This window comes from Microtus pennsylvanicus, chromosome X, assembly GCF_037038515.1.
Source record: "Microtus pennsylvanicus isolate mMicPen1 chromosome X, mMicPen1.hap1, whole genome shotgun sequence".
Lineage (NCBI taxonomy): Eukaryota > Metazoa > Chordata > Mammalia > Rodentia > Cricetidae > Microtus > Microtus pennsylvanicus.
This window is the reverse complement of record NC_134601.1, coordinates 127,922,618-127,938,144: the sequence shown is the minus strand read 5'-3', so window position 1 is coordinate 127,938,144 and position 15,527 is coordinate 127,922,618. Positions and strand designations below refer to the sequence as shown.

General features: G+C 39.5%; 1 protein-coding gene across 3 annotated transcripts in view; it reads left to right on the top strand.

The window, feature by feature from the left end:
- Fam120c (family with sequence similarity 120 member C) overlaps nt 1–15,527 on the top strand; it is a 124,983-nt gene that overhangs the window by 48,388 nt on the left and 61,068 nt on the right. The gene's annotated exons all lie outside the window — the stretch shown is intronic.

Here is a 15,527-nt window from a genome sequence, read left to right as displayed (position 1 = left end):
TCTTTCGGTGTCATATGCTAGGGGTCAAACCCAGGGCTTGGCACGTGCTAAAGAAGCAGTCTACAATTAAGCCACACCCTCAGCTAATTTTGATGCATACATGCTTTTAATTATGTTTCATTTATTTACTGCATGTGTAAGCCATGGTGCCCATGTGCTAGAGGACAGCTTGGTCTTCTTCCACCATGTAGGTTCTGGGCATTGAACTCAGGCTACCAGACTTGGTGGCAAGTGCCTTTATCCACTGAGCCATATCATTATTCTTAATGTGTATTTTAACATAAAGGATGTCTTACTGGAGAATAAAGTAGATAATGAGAAAAAGGACTATTTAAAATGAGTCTCCATAAAATAAGAATCCTGGCTAGTCTCTGGCACTATAGGATGGCTTCTAGATAATGTTACATGGATGGACTAATAAGGTATATAATAGCTTGAAAATATCTTTTGTCATTCGGCATGATGTTTTTAAGATTTTTTCAAATTGGGCTAGAGAAATGGCTCAGTGGTTAAGAGCATGTACTGTTTGTGTACAGGACCTGAGTTTACTTCTCGGCATCCATGTTGGGGAGCTCACAACTGCTTATAAGTAACTCCGGGAATCCAACACTCTCTTCTGGCCCCTAGGGCTATTTCCATGTATGTGGCATACACACACTGTTGTTCCCCCACATAACACACATGAAAAGAAAAATTTTAAAGAAAAACAAGAATTTTTAAGTTGTTTGATATTGTATGTGTGTCAGTAATTCATTTTTATGGGTATATGAACAGTTCATTCATCCACACATTCCTTAAAGAATATTTAGATTAGATATAAACTTGAGTGGTTACAAATAGAGCTGCTATGAACACTTGCATACAAGCTTTTGTATGAATGTAGTGTTTCATTTTCATAATGTAAATATCTAGAATTGAGATTTCTAGAACATATGTTAAGTGTATGTTAAAATTTATGACAATGCCAAACCATTTTTCACAGTAGTTATCTCTTTCCTTGATAGTGCTTGGTAAATATTGTAACTTAAATTTTCTGCATTTTCATATGTATGTATGCAAGCATGCATGCATGTGTGGGGAGTAGGCATGCTATAATGCTTATGTAGTGGTCAGAAGACAACCTGCAAGAGTCTGTTCTCTCCTTTACCATGTGGAATCCAACTCATGTCAGGCATGGTGGCAAGCATTATCCTGCTAGTCCTGATTTATTTCTGATAGTATAGTACCTTGTCCAGCTAGGCAATACGCTACAACTCAGCTATACCCACAGTGCTAAGCATAGTTTTAGTTTGTATTGAAAAGTGGCTCATAGAAACCTTTGGTTTTGTTTATGGACGAGGACTCACCGTGTAGTCTGGCTGTCCCCAAACTGGCCATGTAGACCATGCTGTCCTTAGACTTACACTGATCTCCCCGTATCTGCCTCCTGAGTGATAAGGTTTCAAGCATGTGCCATCACATACAATGAATATTTTTTCTTGCACTTACTGTCCATTTGTCCTAGGATTTCTGTGTAGGTTCTAGGGATCAAACTGGAGTCCTCATGCTTACAAGGCAGTGACCTTACTGACTGAGCTATCTCTTCAGCTTCTCTTTTTAAAAAAGTCAAATAATTGCATATTTTACATTTATAGCTCTAATTAATTTGTGTAAAATATTTGTCTTTTGTTTTTCATGTGATTATCCAGGTATCTGAATATAGTTTGGTGAAAGGCTATTTTTTTCTCCCTTGAATTGCCTTTATGCTTTTATTTTAAAAAAGTCAATTGACTACATATGCATGAGTGTATTTCTGTACTTTTGTGGGAGGGTTAAAGTGTGTGTATATTATTTTACCAGAAGTGCACCATCTTAACTACTATAGCTCAATATTAAGTCTAAAAGCTAAGCAATGATTCTTCTAATTTCGATCTTATTTTGTCTTTGTAAACTTTTCTGCCTTTCCATATAAATTTTAGAAGAATATTGTTTGTATCTACAAAAAAAAGAAATCTTGCTTGGATTTCAGTTGGAATACCATTAAATGTACGAAAGAAATTAGTTTATTTTTTTGTTTATTTTTCAAGTACTACTGATTAAACCTAGGATGATATGCTGTGCCAGCTGCCTGTCATGAGGTTATATTCCCAGCCATTTCTTTTAAGCTTTTCTTTTTAGATAAGGTCTCACTATATTGCCTTGAATTAATCTTGAGCCTTAGCTAGGTCTTGAACTTGTGATCTTCCTGTCTCTGTCTTCTAAGTAGCTAGGATTACAGGTCTGTACAGCTGTGCTCAGTTGTCAATATTTGAATCTAGTACCATGATAAATCTATTTTATTTATGTCTTCCTTGACTTTTTTTAGATTTTTATTGAGCTCTACATCTTTCTCTGTTCCCCTCCCTGCCTCTCCCCTCCCCTTCAACCCTCTCCCAAGGTCCCCATGCTCCCAATTTACTCAGGAGATCTTGTCTTTTTATACTTTCTACTTCCCATGTAGATTAGATCCATGTATATCTCTCTTAGGGTCCTCTGTAGTAATAAGGAGCGGCGGCGGGGCTGCGTCCCCAACACCCCAGCCGCCTGCTCGGCTAGCTTATGCCCCGAAATAATTACACAGACACTGTATTCATTTAATCACTGCTTGGCCATTTAGCTTTAGCCCTTACTGGCTAATTCTGATATACCGATCAACCCATCTCTAATAATCTGTGAGCACCGGTCTTACCGGGAAGATTCTAGGTCGGAGCTTCATCGCGTGTGTCTGCCCAGGAGCGGGGCATGGCGTCTCTGCTGAGGCGGCTGCTCCCAAGAGGAGAGCTGTCGAGTCTGAGCTCACTTCCTCTTCCTCCTGGCATTCTGTTCTGTTTACTCCACCTACCTATGTCCTAACCAATAACATGGGCCAAGGCAGTTCCTTTATTAGCCAATGACCTTCCTCCATCAGTCCTCATTATTGTCTAGGTTCTCTGGGATTGTGATTTGTAGGCTGTTTTTCTTTGCTTTATATATAACAGCCACTTATGAGTGCGTACATATGATATTTGTCTTTCTGGGTCTGGGTTACCTCACTCAAAATAATACTTTCTAGCTCCATCCATTTGCCTGCAAAATTTAAGATGTCATTATTTTTTTCTGCTGTGTAGTACTCCATTGTATAAATGTACCACATTTTCCTTATTCATTTTTCAGTCTAGGGGCATTTAGGTTGTTTCCAAATTCTGGCTATGACAAACAAAGCTGCTATGAACATAGTTGAGCACATATCCTTGTGGCACGATTGAGCATCCTTTGGATATATACCCAAAAGTGGTATTTCTGGGTCTTGAGGAAGGTTGTTTCCTAATTTTCTGAGAAATGGCCATACTGACATCCAAAGGGGTTGTACCAGCTTGCATTCCCACCAGCAATACAGAAGTGTTCCCTTTTCCCCACAACCTCACCAGCATAAGTTGTTATCAGTGTTTTTGATCTTGGTCATTTTTACAGGTGTAAGATGGAATCTCAGAGTTGTTTTGATTTGTATTTCTCTGATGACTAAGGATGTGGAACATTTCCTTAAGTGTCTTTCAGCCATTTTAGATTCCTCTGTTGAGAGTTCTGTTTTGGTCTGTACTCCATTTTTTAAATTAGATTATTTGTTTTTTTGATGATCAATTTCTTGAATTCTTTGTATATTTTGGAGATCAGCGCTCTGTCTGATGTGGGGATAGTGAAGATCTTTTCCCATTCTGTAGGCTGTCGTTTTTGTCTTGTTGACCATGTCCTTTGCTTTACAGAAGCTTTTCAGTTTCAGGAGGTCCCATTTATTAATTGTTTCTCTCAATGTCTGTGCTGCTAGGCTTCTATTTAGGAAGTGGTCCCCTGTGCCAATGCGTTCAAGTGTGCCTCCCACTTTCTCTTCTATTAGGTTCAGTGTTGCTGGCTTTATGTTGAGGTCTTTGATCCATTTGGACTTGAATTTTGTGTATGGTGATAGATATGGGTCTATTTTCATTCTTCTACATGTTGATATCCAGTTGTGCCAGCAACACTTGTTAAATATGCTTTCTTTTTTCATTTAATTTTTTTTTTGCTTCTTTGTCAAAAATCAGGTGTTCAAAGATGTATGGATTAATATCCGGGTCTTCTATTCAGTTCCATTGGTCCTCCTGTCTGTTCTTATGCCAGTACCAGGCTGTTTTCAGTACTGTAGCTCTGTAATAAAGTTTGAAGTCAGGGATTGTGATGCCTACAGAAGTTCTTTTATTATACAGGATTGTTATGGCTATCCTGGGTTCTTTTCTTTTCCATATGAAGTTGAGTACCATTCTTTCAGGGTCTGTGAAGAATTTTGCTGGGAGTTTGATGGGAATTGCATTGAATCTGTAGATTGCTTTTGGTAAGATTGCCTGTTGGGGACCCTTCCCCAACCATCTCGGTTATAGATGACTCTGGGTAGTGCCACAGAAATCAGGACACAGGGGATGCAGAGTCGGAGATACAACTGCATACTTTGTTGCAAAGCTAGTGCTCCTTTGTAATACTCGAATCATGATTCAAACTAGGTTCCCATAGTACTTGAAAATAGTTGCATAAACTAATTCCTTCGTTGCAAATAATTTCAAGAGCTTTGTGCCCTAGTTAATCTAAGCAAAAAGCCTGGTGTTATGGGGATAACTTTTGCTGTTATAGAATATGTAAAAACACTTCAACAGAAGGCAAACCACAACCTAATCAGAGCCTTTGAACTGCAGTGCACATCTGTGTTCTCAAGGACTGACCATTGGCAAGGCACTGTACTTATGGGAGAGGTTTGCCTCCTCCTGACTTGGTTTGCCAAGCCTGTCAGTAAGAATGCTATCTCTAGTCTCCCCTGCACAGAGTTTCTGTGCCGTTCAAAGCTAGCCCTCCACAATTGTCGACTTTTTTTTTTGAGACAGGGTTTCTCTGTGTCGCCCTGGGTATCTTGGAACTCACTCTGTAGATTAGGCTGGCCTAGAACTCACAGAGATCCACCCGCCTCTGCCTGCCAAGTGCTGGGATTAAAGGTGGTACCCACCACTGCCTGCCTTTTCTTTGATATTTTAAATCTGTTGAATATTTTATAGTTTTTAAACATATAAACCCTCTATTTTAAAAATTATTTTTATATTTATGCTTTTCCTTGGTTTCTTTTGGTGCTAGATATTGACCTCGGGGCCTTGTACATGTTAGACAAATATTCTTTTCTAAATCTTTTAAAAAACAATCTTTTTTATTTTAGATACCAACCCCAGTTCTTCCCTCCCCTCCTACTCCCTCACACCTTCCCCCTACCTCACCCCCACCCCACTCCTCAGAGAGGGTGAGGTCTCCCATGGGGAGTCAATAAAGTCTGGCACATCACATTGAGGCAGGACCAAGGCCCTCCCCCTGTATCTAGGCTGAACAAGGTATCCCTCCATAGGGACTGGGCTCCAAAAAGCCAGTTTATACACTAGTGATAAATACTCGTTCCACTGCCAGTGGCCCCACACACTGCCCAAGCCACACACTAGTTCGGTCTATGCTAGTTCTCCAACTGTCAGTCTGGAGTCAGTGAGCATCTACTAGCTCAGGTCAGCTGTTTCTGATGGGAACATCATGGTCTTGACCCCTTTGTTCATATTATCACCCCTCCCTCTCTATGACTGGGCTCCAGGGGCTCTCGGCCCAGGGCTTAGCTGTGCATCTCTGCGTCTGCTTCCTTCAATTACTGGATGAAGTTTCTATGGTAACAATTAAGGTAGTCATCAACCTGATTACAGGGGAAGGGCAGTTAAGGTACTCTTTCCACTGTTGCTTAGATTCTTAGCTGGGGTCATCCTAGTGGATATCTGGAAATTTTCTAGTGCCAGGTTTCTTGCTAATTCCCTGCTGGATCCCTCTATCAAGACATCTCTTTCCTTGCTCTCGCTGTCTGTCCTTCCCCCAACTCGACCTTTCCAATCCCTCATGTTCTTCCTCCCCCCTCCTCTTCTCCCTCCCCCTCCCCTTCTCCCTCCCACTCCACTCCCACAGTCTTCTCTCCCCCTATGCTCCCAATTTACTCAGGAGATTTTTAGACAAATATTCCACCACAGACAGAGCTATACTTAGGCTCTGTACGTGGTTTTGAGTATTCATAACTTAAATAGTGCATATTTCACTAATTATAAAAATACTATTTTGTTTATTTTTAGAATATGATTGATTTTTGTGTGTTGAGTCTTGACTTGAAAATTTCTGTGCTTACTTGTTAGTTCTATGAGTTTGTGGTGGTACACTTCCTGGGGTTTTTGGTGTAGGTGGTCATGTTTCGAAATAGAGATGGTTTTCTTTCTTTGTTTTCCAATTTGTGCACCTCCCTCCCAAACCCGAGTTATTATAGTGTTTAGGATTTCTAAACCATACTCAATAGGAATGCCTAGACTAGAATACCATTGGTCTTTAGAGATATTATCGTCGTTATTAAATATGATATGAGCTGTAGGTTTTCTGGCATATGTTTCAGAACATGCATGTGTTCTAGTACTAGTCCTAGTTTTCTCAGATGAATCATTACCATCATCATCATGAGTGCATAGTGTGTATTTTCTGTGTATGTGCATGCTTACATTTGTGACAGTGTACTGGGATGTTCGTGTACATGCCTGTGGAGGCCAGAGGTCAATGCTAAGTGTGTTCCCCATCACTCTGATTTATTTATGTTTTATTATATATGACTGTGAGTATGCACATGTGTGCACATGTAAGTGTCCTTAGAGGGCTGATGCATCAGATCCCCTGGAACTGGAGACATAGGAAGTTGTTGGTGCTATAACCTGAACTTTGCTCCTCTGAGTATGCTATTTTTAAAAATATTTGTTTTAATTATGCATCTGTGTGCATATGTGTATATACACACACAAGTGCAGGCGCCCTTGGAGACAATATTGGATCTCCTGGATATGGAAATTACAGGTAAGATGCCCCATGTGGATGCTGGGACCTGAACTCATGTCCTCTGGAAGAGCAGTCCTTCCTGTTAACCACTAGCCCCTTCTTCTAGCCTACAGCAGTACATTCTGTTAGCCACTGAGCCATTTCTCCAGCCCCTCCATCTTACTTTATGAGACAGGGTTCCTCATGGATCTCGTGCTCACCTATCTAGCTAGGTTGGCTGGCCAGTGAACTCCAGGACTCCTGCTGTCTCTGCTTCCTCAGCACTGGAATTTTGAATGCACGCCTCTGTTATACCCATCTCTATGTGTGTGCCAAGCATCAGAACTTATGCTAGGATGGCAAACACATTTTGCCGTACCAGGTTATCTCTCCAGTCAATCTTACAAATGTATTTTACACATCTATGATAGTATCATATTTCTTTCCCTTCTTTAGTGTTGCACGATTAATAAAAAAAACCTAGAGACAGATATTAAAATACAAATGAAATATCACTACACTTAAGTCATCAGTATTTAGGATTGATACATTTTCTTTCAAACCTCTCTGGAATACTTTAAATTTCTAGGTTTGAATTGGTGGTATTTTACAGAGTAGTTTTTGCCTTTTATTTCATGGAGGATAGTTGTAGTTGTTTGTGCTGTATTGAACTGGTTTTCAAGATACTGAAGGCTCGGAAATGAGCTGGCAAACTAGTAGTTAATCTTCATTGTCAGTTTAAGTGGATTTTTGGTTTTTGTTTGTTTGTTTGATTTTTTGAGACATGATCTCTGGTTGTCCTAGAACTTGCTGTGTAGAGCAAGCTGGACATGAACTCACAGAAATCTATCTCTGCTTTGTGAATGCTGGAATTAAAGTTGTGTACCACTATAACCGGGTCTTTACTGGCTTTAAAAATTTTTTTTAATACTTACCTATTTGTATGTATGTATGTATGGGTGTGTGGGTTAGCATGGCATGGCATACATGTGGAGATCAGTGGACAACTCCCAGGAATTGGTTCTTTTTTTACCAACATATAGATTCAAACTCAGGGCATCGGGTTTGGGAGCAAGTGCCTGGCCCCAACTTGACTAGATTTAGACTCACCAAGAAACATGTTCATGGATAGTTCTGTAAGGACATTTTTAGTCAAGTTTAACTGAGGAATGAGGTGAGGCGTCACCCTGAATAAGAGCGCATCATTTCTATGGACTGGGGCGTGAGAATGGATGAAAGGGAAGAGGTAACTAAGCATTAGCATTAGTCCCTTTCCCCCCTGGATGCAGATGCAGTGTGACAAGCCCCCTGGTGGTCCTGCTGCCACACAGTCCCCTGCCATGATGAACTGCCTTCTCAAACCCTGAGGCAGGAGAAGGCCTCCCTTATCTTGTCAGCTTGCTTTCGTCAAGTGTTTTTTACAGGACTGAGAAAAGTAACTGAGACAACAAGTGTTCTGTCTTCTGGTGTTAAGAAGCTTGTATAGCAGGCTAGTGAGGTGGTTCAGCATGTAAAGACAGTTGCTGCCAGTCCCGTAACTTGAGGCTGTCCCCCAAGACCCATATTGTACACGAGAACCCATTCCTGAAGAGACAGGTCTCTGACATCCACATGTGTAAGATGTCATAGACACAGTTACACAATTAATGTAATTTTTAAAAGAAGATTTGTAGAGTTAGTGTAAAGTTAGTTTTTTAGTTGTTCATAGAGTTTGCCTGTAATGTGTCTGGTGTTTATTTCTTTGAATTTGTCATGTTTAGATTTTGCTTAGCTTCTTGAATCTCTAACTTTGTCTTTTACTAAATTTGGAAATATTTTAAATTGTTTCTCTAAATAGATTTTCTGTTCTGTACTCTTGATCTTTACTTCCTTGACCTCAAAAGCACCAAGTATGTATGTATGTGGGTGTGGGGGATGCTGCCGGAGGTCAACCTTGGGTGTCATTCCTCAAGAGCTGTGTCTGCCTTGTTTTTTGAGACAAGGTATCTTACTGGGATGTGGAACTTGCTGATTAGGTTAGGAAAGCTGAGCAAGGAGTACTAAGAATTATCATTTTTCTCCCTCCCCAGTGCTAGCATTACAGGCGTGAACCGCCATGCCTTGCTCCCTGCCACGGGTGCTAGGAGTCAAACTTGGTCCGTATGCATGCCCAGCGAGCATTTTACTAACTGCATTGTTTCCACCGCCTACCTCCTTCCTCGCCTCCTCTTGCAAAACCCCCTCCATTTTAGACCTTTTGCTATTATTCAGTAGATTCCTATTGTTTCTTTTCTCTTCTTTTTAAATGATAATTTATTTTGTTCCGGGATGATCATTTTGGTACTAGTCTTCTGTGTTCTCAGCATCCCCCAGTTACCTGTGGTTCTTTGTCTAAGGTTGAGATGCCAAGTCTTCCCCTTTCCATATTAGCTTAACATGTCTATTGGTATAGTCCTTGCTCAGGCCATATTCGTTTAGGTTAACAGTGTTGGTGAGACTTCATGGGTGTAACCTCCCTGTCATTTCTATGATATATACAATCTCACAGAAAACTCCCTGATACCCTTACAGTCTTCTACCACACCCCCCCCATGATGTTCCTTAAGCCTTAAGTGAAGGAGTTGTGATGTACATGTATGTATCTCCAGGGACTGGGCTCCACATGTCCGTGTTTTGATTGGTTGTGGTTTTCTGTAATGATCTCCATCTGTTGCAAAGGGAAGTTTCCTTGATGGATGGTGAGGGCTACACTTCCCTGTGGCTATATGAACAACTATTTAGAATGTAGTTAGAATTACTCTGCTTTAGTAAAGTGGCAATTGGAGGTTCTCCTCCAAGATCCATAGCTTCTCTAGTCCTGAGTAGTTGGTTAGGTTTCCAGTTCCAGGCTGATTTCCCTCTTGTTGGACAGTCCTCAAGTCCAATTAGAGAGATTTAGTTACTGTCAAAGTATATGTGCCACCATTGCACACTTAGAGTTATTGTGCCATGCTGGTCATGGTTACGGTTCATAGTTGTCAGAGCTGGGTAGAAGTGCCAATTGCTTCCCTTCCTTGGCTGCTTGCATAGCACATTCTGGTATAATTAAAGCCAGTCCTCAAGGGAGGAGGCTTTCAGGTCACATCCAGCTTGGGTCCTCTGGGCCCTGTGTCTGAAATGGCATGGTGTCTTCAGGAATAGGGGTTTCCTTTCACCTCTGGGCAATCAAGATCAACAGCAAAAGCTACTAATGTTCTGGTGGTCTCTTGGACAACCCTGACCAGCAGCTCAAAAGAGGGCTTCTCATGTCTGCTACTGAAGTTTTTCTTAGATCGTCTATGGCTCTTGAGGAAAGCATTGTCAGCTCAGATGGGAAAATTTTTAAAACTATTCATGTATTTTATGTATACACACATATACACACACGCTTATATGTATTATAGACTGTTGTAGGTTGCTTTTTACTCTTTTGACTCTTTGGGGGCCCACCATCCAGTTCCCAAATAAATCACACAGAGTCTTATTCTTTCTTATGAATGTCTGGCCTTAGCTTGACTTATTTCTTGATAGCTTTTATCTTTATTTCTGTATACCCTCCTTTACTTCTTACTCTGTGTCTTGCTGTATGGCTCGGTGTCTGGCCCCTGATACCCTCCTCCTTTTTGTGATGCTTGATTGTTCTTGCTTCCTAATCCCTCTTTTTTCCTTCTATTTATCCTGTCTGCATGCCAGCCTCGACTGTCCTTTCTCTTGCCTCGCTATCGGCCATTCAGCTCTGTATCACACCAATCAGGTGTTTTAGACAGGCAAAGTAGCACAGCTTTACAGGGTTAAACAAATGCAACATAAAAGAATGTAACACATCTTTGCATCATTAAAGCAAATGTTCCATAGCATAAACAAATGGAACACATCTTAAAACAGGATTCAGCAACAATAGACATTTTAGATCGATAGTAAATACTATGATTTCTTATGACTTCATCAGACACCGTTACTGTTATTTTCTCCTCCACCCTCCTCTTTGTCTTCTGGGCCTGGGTTATGTCACTCAGTATGATCCTTACTAGTTCCTTCCATTTATATACAATGTTCATGATTTCATTTTTCTTTATAGATGAATAATATCCTATAGTATTCTACATTTTCCTTACCTATTTGTCAGTTGAGGGACATTTAGGTTGTTCCCATTTTGTAGCTATTGTGAATAAAGCATTACTAAACATGACTGAGCAAGAATCTGTAGAATAGAATGTCATATCCTATGGGCATATGCGAAGGAGTGCTAATGTTCATATGGGAGATGTATTTTTAGCTTTTAAATTCTTTATGTATTCCGGCTATTAATCTGCTGTCAGATTCTTCCCCCACTGTGTGGACTTCTTCCTCACTTGATTGTTCCTTTAGCTGTACAGATGTTGTTTGGTTTTATGAAGTCCTATGTGTCAACTCTTGGCATTAATTCCCGAGTAAATGATATCTTATTCAGGAAGTCCTTTCCTACACACCGATTTCATGTAGAGTACTGGCTATGTTTCTTCTAGCAGTTTCAGGTGTCATGGTTAGGTGTTTTTATTCAGTTGGAGCTAGTCTCCTGCAAGGTAATAGATATGGGTCAAATTTCATTGTTCTGCATGTGGACATTCAGTTTCCCAGCACCATTTGTTGAAGGTGCTTTCTTCTCTCCAGTGTATATTTTTGTTGTAGTAATGTATACTCATATTTGGGACTTGGATTTTGTTCCAATGGTGCCAGCTCCATATTGTTTTTATTACGATGGCTCTGTACTATAGCTTGAGAAATGGAATGGTAAGCTTACCAGTTTTGTTCTTTTTTTTTTAAAAAAAAAGTTCTTATCTTTCCAAGTACAGCATCTATTTTTTTTAAAAGATTTATTCATTCATTATGTATACAACATTCCTCCATGTATGCTTACATGCCAGAAGAGGGCACCAGATCCCATTATAGATGGCTGTGAGCCACCATGTGGTTGCTGGGAATTGAACTCAGGACTTCTGGAAGAGCAGTCAGTGCTCTTAACTGCTGAGCCATCTCTCCAGCCCCCACCAGTATTGTTCTTTTAGCTCAGGATTGTTTTGACTGTCTGGGATTTTTTTGTGTGTGCGGTTCCATATGAATTTTAGGATAATTTTTTCTATTCCTGTAAAGAATGAGATGGAGATTTTGATCAGGATTGCATACATGGATTTTGCTATGATGGTCATTTTTATAATATTCTATCAACCCACGAGGATAGGGTGTCTTTCTATTTTCTTGTAGTATCTTTTTCTCTTTCTTCGGATGTTTAAAGTTTTCATTGTAGAACTCCTTCACATATTTGGTTAGGTTTATTCCTAGGTATCATTGAGGTTGTTGTAAATGGGAGTGTGTCCTCAATCTCTTTTTACATATGTTTTTGTTGGTGTGTAGAAAGACTTTTAATTTATGCAAGTTGCTTTTGCAAACTGCCATGTTGTTGAAATTGTTTCTTGTTTCTAGAAGTTTTCTGATTAGAATTTTTGTGATCTCTTATGTCTTCTACAAATAAGAATAGTTTGACTTCCTATTTGGATCCTTTTATTTCCTTACTGCTCTAGCTACTACTTTGAACACTATATTGAATAGGAGTGTGGACATTTCCTGATTTCAGTGGTATTATATCAAGTTTTTCTCCATTTACGACTATGTTGACTGTGAATTTCTCATGTAGTTTTTATTATGTTGAGGTATGTTTCCTCTAGTCTTGCTCTCTCTAGGGCATTTATCATGAAGGCATTTTGTCAAAAGCCTTTTTATTGAGATGATTATGTGGTTTTTGTCTATACATCAGTTTATATTATTTATTTATTATATTTGTTGACTTGCATATGTTGATCCATCCTTGCATCTCAGAGATAAAGCCAATTTGGTCATGTTGTATAATCCTTTTGCTATATGTCTGTGTTTTGTGTGTAAGTGTTTCATTGAGCACTTTTGAATCTGTGTGCACCAGAGCTATTGACCTGTAGTTCTCTTCTTTGTTGTGTCTTTGGCTGACTTTGGTATTAGAGTGATACTGGCTTCATAGAAGGACTTTGGGAGTGCCTGTTTCCTTCCCTTCCTCCCTCCCTCCCTTTCTTCCTTCTTTCCATTCTTTCATTAATAGTTTAAGATTGTTTATAGATCTTTGAAAGTCTGGTAGATTTCTGCTCTGAATCCATCTGGACCTGGATTTATTCTAGTTGGAAGACCTTTTATGATTATTTCAATTTTCTCATTTGTTATGGCTCTGTTTAGTGGTTTAACTGGTTGGTAGTTTGTCTGAGTCTAGAAATTTGCCCATTTCTTTTAGGGATTTCAGCTTAACAGAGTACAGGTTTTTAAAATATTCCCTTATAATATTGTTGTAATGTTTCCTTGTTCGTTACTGATTCTGTTAATTTGGGTCCTCTTTTTCTTTCTTTTGGTTAGTTGGGTCAGGAATCTGTCAATCTTGTTTATCGTCACAAAAGACTAGATCTTAGATTCATTGATTTTTCATATCATTTTCTTTTTCTCACATGATATATCCTGATTATGGTTTCTCTTCCCTCTACTCCCTTCAATTCCTTCCCACGTTCCCTCCCATCTGTCCCACTCCCTGTATGTCTATCATTAGAAAATAAACTGGCATCTAAGGGATAATAATAAAATAAGATAAAACAGAAACTAACTCATTGGAATTGTATAAAACAAATAAGAAAAAAAGCCCAAGAGAAGGCACAAGAATCAGTGACTCTCTTATTTCCCCCTCTGGAGTCCCATAAAAACACTAAAGTGGAAGCTGTAATATATACACACAGAGGCTGTGGTGCAGACCCGTGCAGGCCCTGTGGTTGCTGCTTCAGTCTCTTTGAGTTCATATGAGCTTTGCTCATGTTGATTTAGAAGGTCTTGTTTCCTTGGTGTCCCTTCATCCTCTCTGGCTCTTACAGTCTTTCTGCCTCCTTTTCCTTAGGGATCTACTCTGATTATTTTTTATTTCTTACCATGGGCTGGATTTCGATTTGCTTTGTTCTTGTTTCTCAGAGGTCTTGAGTTGCACCATCGAGTTATTTATTTGTGCTCATTTTGATTAGATGTAGTTGTTTTGAGACAGGGTCTCTCTGTGTATCTCTGGCTGTCCTGAAACCAGCTGTGTAGACCAGGCTGTCCTTGAACTCACACGAATCTGCCTCCTGAGTTCTGGGATTAAAGGTGTGGCCTGCCATACCCAGTTTTTTTTCTCATTTATTAACGCGTGCACTTAGGGCTATAAATCTTCCTCACATAACTGCTTTTTAATGTCTCCCAGAGGTTTTATTGTGTTTCCATTTTGTTCCAGGATATTTTTTCTTTCTTTCTTGAATTCTTCTTTGACCTATTTATCATTCTGTGAAGAGTTGTTGAACCTCTATGATTTTGTGTCCTTACCAGAAATTTGTTTGATGTGGATTTCAAGTTTTAATACATTATGGTTAGATAGAATACACTGAGTCAGTTCAATTATTCTGAATTTGTAAACATTTCTTTTGTGTCCCACGATGCGGGCTACTTTAAAGAGACTTTCTTGTGCTTCTGAGTAGAATCTGTATCCTTTGGTGTTTGGGTAGAATATTCTGTAGATATTTAAGTTCATCTGATGTATGATGTCAGTTAATTCTTATGTTTCTCTATTTATTTTTTTGTCTAGATGACCTGTCTATTGGAGAAAGTAGAGGATTGAAGTCATCTATGTCTTTAATTCTAGTAGTATATCATCCTATGGAATTGGGTGCACCAGAGTTTGGTGCGTGTATGTTTAGGATAGTAATGTCTTCTTGGTTAACTGTTCTCTTGATTAGAATGAAGCGTCCCTTTTTATCTCTTCTGATTAGTTTTAGTTTGAAGTCTGTTTAGTCAGATATTAGGATAGCCACGCCTACTTGCTTCCTGCTCCTTTTTAATTGGAGTACTTTTGTCAATTCTTTTACTCTAAAGCATCGGGTGTCTTTTGATCAGAGACCTAAGACTGTTAATATTTAAAGTTATTACTAAAGGTGTGTGTTGGTGGCAGTTATTGCACTGTTTGTTTTGGTGTTGTTTGTAATTCAATCATAGAGTCCATGTTCCGCTGGCTTTTGTCAGCTATGTGCACTTGCAGTTCAGTGGTGAACTCAGCTCTTTAGAAACAAGTTTGTGGCTCTGTTTTGTTGAGGCACTCCCTTTTCAATCATTCTGCCCTAAAGTCAGAACATTAATTCCCCAATGCTTTTGTGACTAGGCCCATGACTGGGGGCATGTAGTAGGACTGAAGAGAAAATTACATAACATAAAATGTTGCTTTTTTGATCAAAGAGGAAGGTTTTGTCATTCCATCTCAGTTTCTGCTATTTCCCCATTCGTTCTACTGCCAGAGGTTTGATTCAAGCTGGCCTTAAAAGGAACAGAAGGGGGAAAAGGACAAGAAAAATGGAATTTCTGTACGCCCTCTTAGTTTCAAAAAGTCTTTAGTCATTCCTCAGGCTAGAATAGTCTGGAGTGAATAGTTTCGGGTTAGATTCTGCATTGTGTCCTTACCATGGACTATCAAAAAAACAAGAAATGTTCATTTCACTCCTGGATCAATATACTTACCTTTCAGAATTAGTGTTTGGTGAACTGGGCATTCTTATGTATTGATGATGGGAAAGCGGCCTGAGATACTTGCT